We start from the raw sequence: 10,428 nt of genomic DNA on the forward strand, positions 1-10,428 counted from the left end.
GGAATGGCAGGAAATCTTCAATGTGATGAACAGAAAAAACATGCAGCCAAGAATCCATTCAAAATAGAAGGAAAGATAAAGGTGTTCCCAAATAAACAAAAATTGAGAGCATTCATGACCACCAAACCAGCCCTACAAGAAATCCTAAGAGGGACTCTATAAGGGAAATGTTGCAGAGAATACAAGGTGCCAAAGACACCACTATAAACATGAATTCTAGGGGGAACACAATGACTCTAAACCCACATTTTTCAATAATAACACTGAATGTAAATGGACTGAATGCTCCAACCAAACGACACAGGGTAGCAGAATGGATAAGAAAACAAAATCCATCTATTTGCTGTCTACAAGAGACTCATTTTCTACCTGAAGATACCTTCAGGTTGAAAGTAAAGGGATGGAGAAATATCTATCATGCGACTGGAAGCCGAAAGAAAGGCGGAGAACCATACTTATATCAGACAAACTGGACTTTAAAGTAAAGGCATAACAAGAGATGAAGAAGGACATTATATAATAGTTACAGGGTCTCTCCATCAGGAAGAGCTAACAATTATAAATATCTATGCACCAAATTCGGGAGCACCCAAATACATAAAACAATCACAGACAGAAACAATTTTATTGATAAGAATGTGTTAATCCAATATACTAACTCTCAAAGGCAAAATGAATGTTAACATGACTATCTAGAGTTGTATATATGAAAACTATCTAATTCCATTAAAATATACAGACATTACAGCTCTCATTTATAATGAAGTCAGATGCTGCTAAGCATCAAGAAAGCTAAATTAATCTCACTTTTTCTTAAAAATCAGAAAATCAATTTGTTTAAAATATATTAGTCATTTATTATGCCATGTACTTTTTTTAGGGGTTAAAACTCAAAACACATGGTCTTGTATACGCTTGCAATATGAGAAATATATAAGTAAATCGCTAATGACAGTAAAGTGTGATGAAAATATAAAAGTTTATTATTCATAATTGACTGAAAAGAGACCTCTAAAACAGGAAAAATTAAAAATACTAGCTATTATAAAATATTCCAACATTTGCAAGTATAGATGGCAAATCAGAGATTAAAAATTCCTTGGCATCCCACTTGTATATTCCTATACATTTCTCTTAATTATAAACGCGTTAAAATGTTAAGGGTCTAGAGCAAGATTCTATTTTCCTGGATACAAAGAATTTTAAGATGGCTATTTTAGAATAGTTGACTTTCTGAAATATTGAGTATTTACTGAGAGGTTAAATAGCTTCTTGTTGATTATGTAATTTGATCTGTAAAACAGACTGGATAGTTAGATATAGCTTGTTTCATTCATTATTTGAAACAGATTTTCTAACACTGAGTTCAAAATTAGTTTCTAACATTGGGTTTAAAATTAGTTTTAGGTGTTCAAACTTTCTATGATGTTTTGGTCTAATCTGAAACATTTCTGTCATGTTTTGTTCTAACTGCCATTGAAAGTGAAATATCCTCTATTTATAACTCACTTTATTTCCCAAGATATTCCTATGAGACTTCAGGCTAAGGTCGATGTGCAAAACTTATATCCATGTGCAGAATATAATTACTATTTATTTCTAAATTTGATTTTTAATATATGAATTTTCCCCTCAAAACACACCAAGGATAGCACTTAAATTATAACTTTTTCCTTACATCTAGTCAGGAAACACTAGGTGTGATCAAGTAAATAAATTGGAATATTGGGAATTTTTAAAAAGGGATGGTTCTAACTTTAATTTTTAAATTATCCAACTGTGTACCTTTTTAAGGAAAATATATCAAGAAAATAGACTTTCTATATGTTTTATATATTTGAAGACTCCCTTGCCCATACATAAATTATCATGATTTCTCCTCACAATAATCACAGATATATTTTCTATTCTATGTGTAGTGTACTTAAAGATTCGGCTAGAATATTTGTACAATTTAATTATCAATTGAAACGAGTTTAAAGACTCCACCTGATACCTCATACCTCATTAGGATGGGTGCTACCAAGAAAAAAAAAAACGGAAAAGAATGGATGTTGGCAAGGATGTAGAGAAATTGGAAGGCTTGTGTACTGTTGGTAGAAATGTAAAATGGTATAGCCATAATGGAAAACAGAAATTAAAAACAGAATTATCATAAGATTCAGCATGTTTACCTCTGGGTATATATATAAAAGAATTGAAAGCAGTGTCTGGAACAGATTTTGCAAACCTATGTTTATAGCAGAATTATTCACAGTAGCCAAGAAGTGGAAGCAACCCAAGTGTCAATCAACAGATGGATGGATCAGTAAAATATGATATATACATACAATAGAATATTATTCAATTTTTAAAACAAAGAAAACGTTGATACATGTTACAACATGGAAGACACTTGAGGAAATTTTGCTATATGAAATAAGCCAATTACAAAAAAGATAAATATTGTATAATTCCACTTCTATGAGGCACCTAGAATAGTCAAACTCAGAGAAAGTAGACTGGTGGCTGCCAGAGGCTGGTGGGCAGGGAAAAAATGAGAAATTGTGAGGTATAGAGTTTTAATTTTGCAAAATGAAAAAGTCCTGGAGACAGTTGCACAACATGAATATACTTAACACTACTGAACTGTACACTTAAAAATGCATAAGATGATAAAGTTTATGTTATGTGTATTTTACCACAATTGAAAAACAATTTTAAGTCATAAAACGAAAGCCCCTGGGCTCTTGGGTGACTCAGTCGGTTGAGTGACCAACTCTTGTTTTTGGCTCAGGTCACGATGCCATGATCAGGAGATGGAGCCCTGCGTTGGGCTCCATGCTAAGCATGAAGCCTGCTTAGCATCTCTCTCTCTCTCTCTCTCTCTCTCTCTCTCTCTCTCTCTCTCTCTCTCTCTCTCTTTCTCTCTCTCTCTCTCTGCCACTCATCCCCACTTGTACTCTCTCTCTCTCAAATTAAAAACAGTAACAGCAACAAAAAGCTCCTGATCATTAAGAAGGCAATTAAGGAAACATTTACATTCTTATTATTGCTGGAGCTATGTTCAGTCTAGCATAATGATGCCCAAATAGTCTTTTTTTAAAAATGATTTAAATATTATGAGTTTTTAAAAAGTTAAAGTAGTGAGGAAAAACAAAGTATTATTCATCATCACTGGGAGTATCTATGAGCCAAACACCTTTGCATAGGGCAATATTCATAAAGAAAGACCAGAGGAAAAGAAGGAAGAGAGCTCCTTTAGGCATGATATGTGAGGGTACCCCAGGATTTGCTCTGCCTTGTGATAAATATATACAGAGCAAATCAAATTACAGGGTATCCTATTTTAAGAAATCCCATTTTCTACACAAATGCAATAGGGCATAATATATCACATTCTGAAAGCATCCTTTAATATTCTTTGAAATAAGAGATTCCATTACATCACTTAGCTTTTATTTGAAGACTAAAGTACATGTCTCAGAAGTAGAGGCAGTAATGATGTGTTAGAAACCACTGTCAATTGGAAATCCATCCATAATAAAGATGACCCTTCTGAAATTATAATGTAGGCCAAAGGGGGAGTATATGATTCAGTTTTCCAAAAAATGTACTTCATGTACAAATGTCAAGAAATGCATCCCTTATATAAAATGGGGTCTAGTTTTAGCCATATGGAGAATAATTCAAAAATAAAACCCACACAAATCCTATATCTCTAGGTTTGTAAAGAAGGGGAAAAAATGAGCCATTTCTGAGGTGCTAGAGGATGTTAGTTGATGAATTTACTAGGAGCCTAGAGAAAACTAAAGTTGCTGCCCTCTGACTGGAACATTCAAGATTATCATTTATGTGTAACATAAAAGGGCAATTTAGATGTTAAAATTTAATCAACATGAAACATTAATGCCTTAGGTTGAAACAGCGGATGGCACAATAATGGCATTAGAAAGGGTAAAAGTAGGACCATTACTCTCATTGACATCATCAATGTGTTTGCTTCAGTGAACTGTACCCTCCAAAATGGAAAAACAAGGAAAAATTTGTAAGGAAGGTATCATCAATACTTAGCTTTCTTCTTGTCCAACTGTAGAATGACCTATGTACTACAAAGGATGCAAAAACATGTCTAACCAAAAATAGATTTCTTTATTTTAAACAGCAACATTTGGTAGATTTCCTTTATCTTTTTTTAGTTAATGTGATTGCAGTAGGAGAATTTAAAAGTTCTTCATTACCACATGAAAAGACGAAATATTACATTTTGGGGACCATTAACTAGTATTTAGTATTCACCAAACATTCATTTGGCCATCTACTTAGAAGTCATTAATTATGGACTATGTGTCAGGCATATAGTGATGCATGTATATATTAATATGCAGAACTATTTAATATAGGTGGGTTTTGGAATGGGGACCAGAAGACCTAGCTTCTGAGGCACTACACTGTTCCTTGCCTCTCTCAAGTACCATTTCTGCTGGGGTGACTCTCACATTTATATCTCTAGTCCTAACCTCTCTCATGAGCTCCAGATCCATATTTTGAACTACTAACCAGACATTTACATCTAGAAATCCCACAGGTACTTCAAATTCCACAAGGTCAAATTGCAACAACCCTCTTATGTCCCATTCGCAATGTACTTTCAAACCAGTATTAGCACTCTGTCTCCACTCTTAGTTTGCTTTCTAGACCCAGCTCAAGCATTGTCTCTTCTGGGAGCTGTCCATAGACCTTTCCAGACAAAGTCATTTGCTATTTCCTCCATATTCTCATTGTGCTTAGTATAATCTTAATACTGTATTTACCTATTTTGGACATTAATGAATTTTTATAATAAATGAATTAGATGTCTTTCTCCTCTGCTACACCATACCTTTAGAGCAGATGCTCTACTTTGTTCTTGTTATTTCATTTGGATTTTGATTGGATTAATGTGAAAACACTCAAGTAAAATGGTACTTTGACAAGGAAACTCTGTTTCAGTAGGTTTAAGACTTGAAAAACTCTCACTTTTCAAACACATACAAATGACTGAAATATGCTCCAGTATCTGAAAATCAGTGAATTAAGCAACTGTCTAGACAAAGATTATGACTACATGATGCTTACAATTACCTCTTGAGGTTTAAGTAAGTACACAGTCTCATATAATCAACCCCCTTATCTGAGGGGGATACACTCCAAGACCTGACTGTATGCCTGAAACCACAGATAGTATTGAACCCTACATGTTTTCTTTCTATACATACCTATGACAAAGTTTAATTCATAAATTAAGTACAGTAAGAGATTAACAGTGAATAATGAAATTGAACAATTATAACAATTATGAAGTATACTGTAATAAAACTATGTGAATATGCTCTCTCAAAATATCTTTCTATGCTGTACTCTTCTTTCCTCTTCCTGTGACATGAGATGATAAAATGCCTACATGATGAGATGAAGTGAGGTGGATGATGTAGGCATTGTGATGTAGCATTAGGCTACCAGTGACCTTCTGACACTAAGTCAGAAGGAGGATCATCTGATTCCTGACTGTGGTTGAGAGTGAGTAACTGAAACCAAAGAAAGTAAAACCTCAGATAAGAGGGGATACTGTATTGGGTTAAGTGTCTGATACGTTTTTATAATGATTTCTGGTAATGAGAACAATTTCCTGAGTGGTGCATCAAATCATCCATTTTGAGTTTCAACCTTTACACATTAAAAACATCCTGAATATTAATTAGAATGAATATTTACTGCCATGAAAAGATGGAATCATTAACTGGAAAAAGATTACAAACCAAACTATACAAAATATTCTTGTTTTAGTAGTGTACACATAGATGTGTACATTTATGTAAAGAAAAAATCTGGAAAGTTATACACTGAGTTGTTAAATAGTATTAATCTCTGGCTGATCAAAATTAAGGGTTTTTTTGTTTTCCTTTATTTTTGTTTTTTATATGTCCCACTTTCCACAATGCACATAAAAATTTCCTTGTAAAACTGTAATAATTAAGTAAAAAAGTACACGTAACTTTAACAGAATTAGTAAGGATGTACAGAGGAAAAGAACTAGAATCAGTAGAGTTTTCATATGTATTAGACAGCATATTCAATTCTGGGAATTGAACAATTAGTAACATAAGGTCAGGTTTAGAGAAGTTAAGCAACATACCCATGGTTATTCAGTAAGAAAATAATAGACTTGGGATTCAAACCCAGATTTTTGTGATTCTAAAATATTTATTCCATTTCATCTTGCTGGCCCAGATCCAATATCAGCCCTCTATAAAACTGTTAAGTAATCAAAATTTCTGCTGCCCTACCCACATTATTCCATGCTGTGAATTGCCATGATCACTACCATCACTATTTCAAGATAGTCTTCATCCAGCAACCTAATCTTTATTACAGTTGCAAATATTCTGGTCAACTAATCTGATAAAATAATTGATGCCAATAAATCATTGTATTAGTCATTTCTCTGGACTTCCCAGTGCCATGTATGTGCAGCTTATTGTGCGAGGTGTTGGGATGACAGAGCTTACATTCGAACTGGGGTATGGAGGGGATAGTGAGATACTCACATAGTTAGCTGCATTATAATCTGATAACTGCTCTATTAAGATAATAAAAAAAATCACTCACTATGGAAGCATGAAAAAGTTAAATGCATACTATTCTGGGATGTCACAGTGTTTAAAAGAAAAAAATAAGGAGGAAGGGCCTATGAAGCAAAGACCATTGTCTGTGCAAAGCAACACCTAACAGTTAAAGACCCTTTCTTCCTAAAGATTAGCCTGTTTTATGGCACCCTCCTGTAACCACATTGCCCTTTTGCTGATGCCACACTCCAAAGCTAGGTATTTTTGGGTTTGCAGCAGGCCAGTAGTAGGAAATAGTTTTAGGCAGTCCTATCAGTAGATATTAAGATAACATCTCTTAAAGCAAACACCTGTGGCCTATGCAGACTTTCTTTCACATTAGTACATGTCCTTCTCACTGAACTGCACCCCTCAGCAGTTCACATAGTGACAAATGTAATGTAGCTGGGTTACCTAAGACTTGCAGAGATTAGGAAGCTGTCACATCTGGGAGGGCTTTGTGAATTATTTTGTAAAATCACTCTAAATTAGTAATTAATGGAAAACGTTTTGACAACTTGTTTAACACAGAGTATAGCCAGAAAAAAATCAATCTCTGGAGAATACAATTTTATCATTAGTGCTAAAGCATATTTAACAGATGAATTTTTTCCAGAGTACTCATCTCAATTTATTTCACTGGATAACATTTGTTAGTCAATTCTTTCTTCCCCTTTCAAAAAACTTAGAAATTAACTTATCCAAAGAGTTAATAAAGAACATAATCAAGTCAGCAATATATTGGGGAGGAATACGTCATTATGTAGTTAGATAAATGGAACTAATATTTTTAATAAATAAATATAAAAGCCTGTAATACAAAGATTTTCAGACAACCACAATAGGTAATCTGTACATAAAAATTTGTATCCCTTGTGTATTTTAAATGAACTACATTTATGGGTTTCCTGGAGTTCTGGCATCATTACTTCTTCAATTATTTCACTCACAAGCTACACAATTAATTGTACTTCTGTAGATCACTTTGTCCCTGAAGTAGGAAATACTTCAAAATAATTTAACTTCTACATAATATAAATACATACATAATTAGGCTATTTAGTGTTTTTAAAAGGCAAGTTATGTGATTCAGCATCAAAAAATACATATTCTAATTTACAAGAAAGTCAAGTATGAGTCAGTGATGAAGTTAAGGGACAAGCCTAGGAACAAATCAGAGATGTTCCTTCTATTTTTTCTTTAAAATCCCACCTCTTGGGTAAATCCCTAGCCGTCCTATTGCTGGGTCATAGGGAAGTTCTAGTGATAGTTTTTTGAGGAACCTCCACACTGTTTTCCAGAGCGGCTGCACCAGTTTACATTGCCACCAACAGTGTAGGAGGGTGCCCGTCTCTCCACACCCTTGCCAGCATCTATAGTCTCTTGGTTTGTTCATTTTAGCCACTCTGATTGGCATGAGGTGGTATCTCAGTGTGGTTTTGATTTGTGTTTCCCAGATGATGAGTGATGTTGAGCATTGTTTCATGTGCCTATAGGCCATCTGAATGTCCTCTTTGGAGAAGTGTCTGTTTATGTCTTCTGCCCATTTCTTGACTAGGTTATTTGTTTTTTGGGTGTGAAGTTTGGTGAGTTCCTTGTAGATTTTGGATAGTAGCCCTTTATCTGATATGTCATTTGCAACTAACTTTTTTCATTCTGTCGGTTGCCTATTAGTTTTCTTGATTGTTTCCTTTGCAGTGCAGAAGCTTTTTATCTTGATGAGGTCCCAGGAGTTCAGTTTTGCTTTCATTTCCCTTGCCTTTGGGGATGTGTCGAGTAGGAAATTGCTGCGGTGGAGGTCTATGAGGTTTTTTCCTAATTTCTCCTCCAGGGTTGTGATGGTTTCCCGTCTCACATTCAGGTCCTTTAGTCATTTTGGGTTAATTATCCATAGAACTCCCTTATGACCCAGCAATAGCACTGCTAGGGATTTACCCAAGGGATACAGAAGTGCTGATGCATAGGTGCACATGTACCTCAATGTTCATAGCAGCAATGTCAACAATAGTCAAATCATGGAAAGAGCCCAATGTCCATCACCTGACGAGTGGATCAGGAAGATGTGATATATATATACAATGGAGTACTACATGGCAATGAGAAAGAATGAAATCTGGCCATTCATAGCAAAGTGGATGGACCTCGAGGGTGTCATGCTAAGCGAAATAAGTCAGGCAGAGATGGACAGATACCATATGTTTGTACTCTTAGGTCTAACAGGAGAACAGGAAAAACCACATGGAGGACCAGGAGGAGGGGAAGAGGGAAAGAGAGTTGGGGAGAGAGAGGGATGCAAAACTTGAGGGACTATTGAATGCTGAAAATGAACTGAGAGTTCGAGGGGAAGGGGGAGGGGGGAAAAGAGGTGGTGGTGATGGAGGAGGGCACTTGTGGGGAAGAGCACTGGGTGTTGTATGGAAACCAATTTGACAATAAATTATTTTTTAAAAAATAAAAAATAAAAAAAATCCCACCTCATGTAAAAGTGTCATTTCTTCTGAAAATGTTCTTCCAATGTCCCCAAATAATCACCAAATACTACCAAAAATACCCTATAACCTACAACAAGACAGTAAACATTTATGAACAGACAAGCACCAGGACCTGAATGGGAAATGAATTAGGGCAAAGAAAAAAAAGGGGGCGGTGGGGAAACAAAACACGATCCCATACTATTTAAGAATAAACTTTTATTTATGTGTTTATGCATTTATTTATTTTTCAGAGCCTTGAACTTTAAGTCTCCAGAGGCAAATATGTTCATTCAGTAAATATTTACTGATTGACTATGATTTGCTAGGCATTACTCGAGAAATTAGAGAATATAAAGATGACAATTAGACTCTCTGCTCTCAAAACAGTTACAACTGAGTTGGAAACATGTACATGCACACAAATACAATTTATTGCTATTTAACAACAACTATATAAACCTGTTAAGACAATCTCTATAAACAAAATCTTATTTCTTCTTTATTTCTTAATTAATTTTTAGTACCGTTCACCATATTACTTGGTTCAGATTCACAACTGAACAGCATGTAGTGAATGGGCACCAAGGCAGCATCTGAGTGCCAAAACATTTAAGAAAAAACAGACATGCCACAATGCTAATCCACGATCAGCACAACCTGGCCAGTTTTGAGGAAGGGTCAGTCTCCCTTCCCACTTCCAATATTCTCATATATGGTGAAATGCGAACTATTTTCTTAACATTATATCATTTGTATTTATCTGAGCCCCAAAGTACTTTTCTTCAACCAAATCCCATTTATTTTAATCTCCAGACCATCTTCTTGAAACAAACTTCCTGTGTCCTTGGTAACGGTATATTATTACATTGAGGGCTATAACATCACTATTTTTTAGTAATATATTTTTTCTACTTTAGGTAAGAATCTTTGAAATTCACAAAATAAAAACTTAGCAATTTGGACTTTAAAATTAAGCATCTTAGAAGACCTGAATAGACACTTCTCCAAAGAGGACATCCAGATGGCCAACAGGCACATGAAACGATGCTCAGTGTCACTCATCATCAGGGAAATTCAAATCAAAACCACAGTGAGATACCACCTCACACCAGTCAGAGTTGCTGAAATGAACAAATCAAAAGACTATAGATGCTGGCAAGGGTGTGGAGAGACGGGCACCCTCCTACACTGTTGGTGGCAATGTAAACTGGTGCAGCCGCTCTGGAAAACAGTGTGGAGGTTCCTCAAAAAACTATCCATAGAACTCCCCTATGACCCAGCAATAGCACTGCTAGGGATTTACCCAAGGGATAAAGAAGTGCTGATGCATA

This window comes from Suricata suricatta, chromosome X (assembly GCF_006229205.1).
Source record: "Suricata suricatta isolate VVHF042 chromosome X, meerkat_22Aug2017_6uvM2_HiC, whole genome shotgun sequence".
NCBI classification, from domain to species: domain Eukaryota; kingdom Metazoa; phylum Chordata; class Mammalia; order Carnivora; family Herpestidae; genus Suricata; species Suricata suricatta.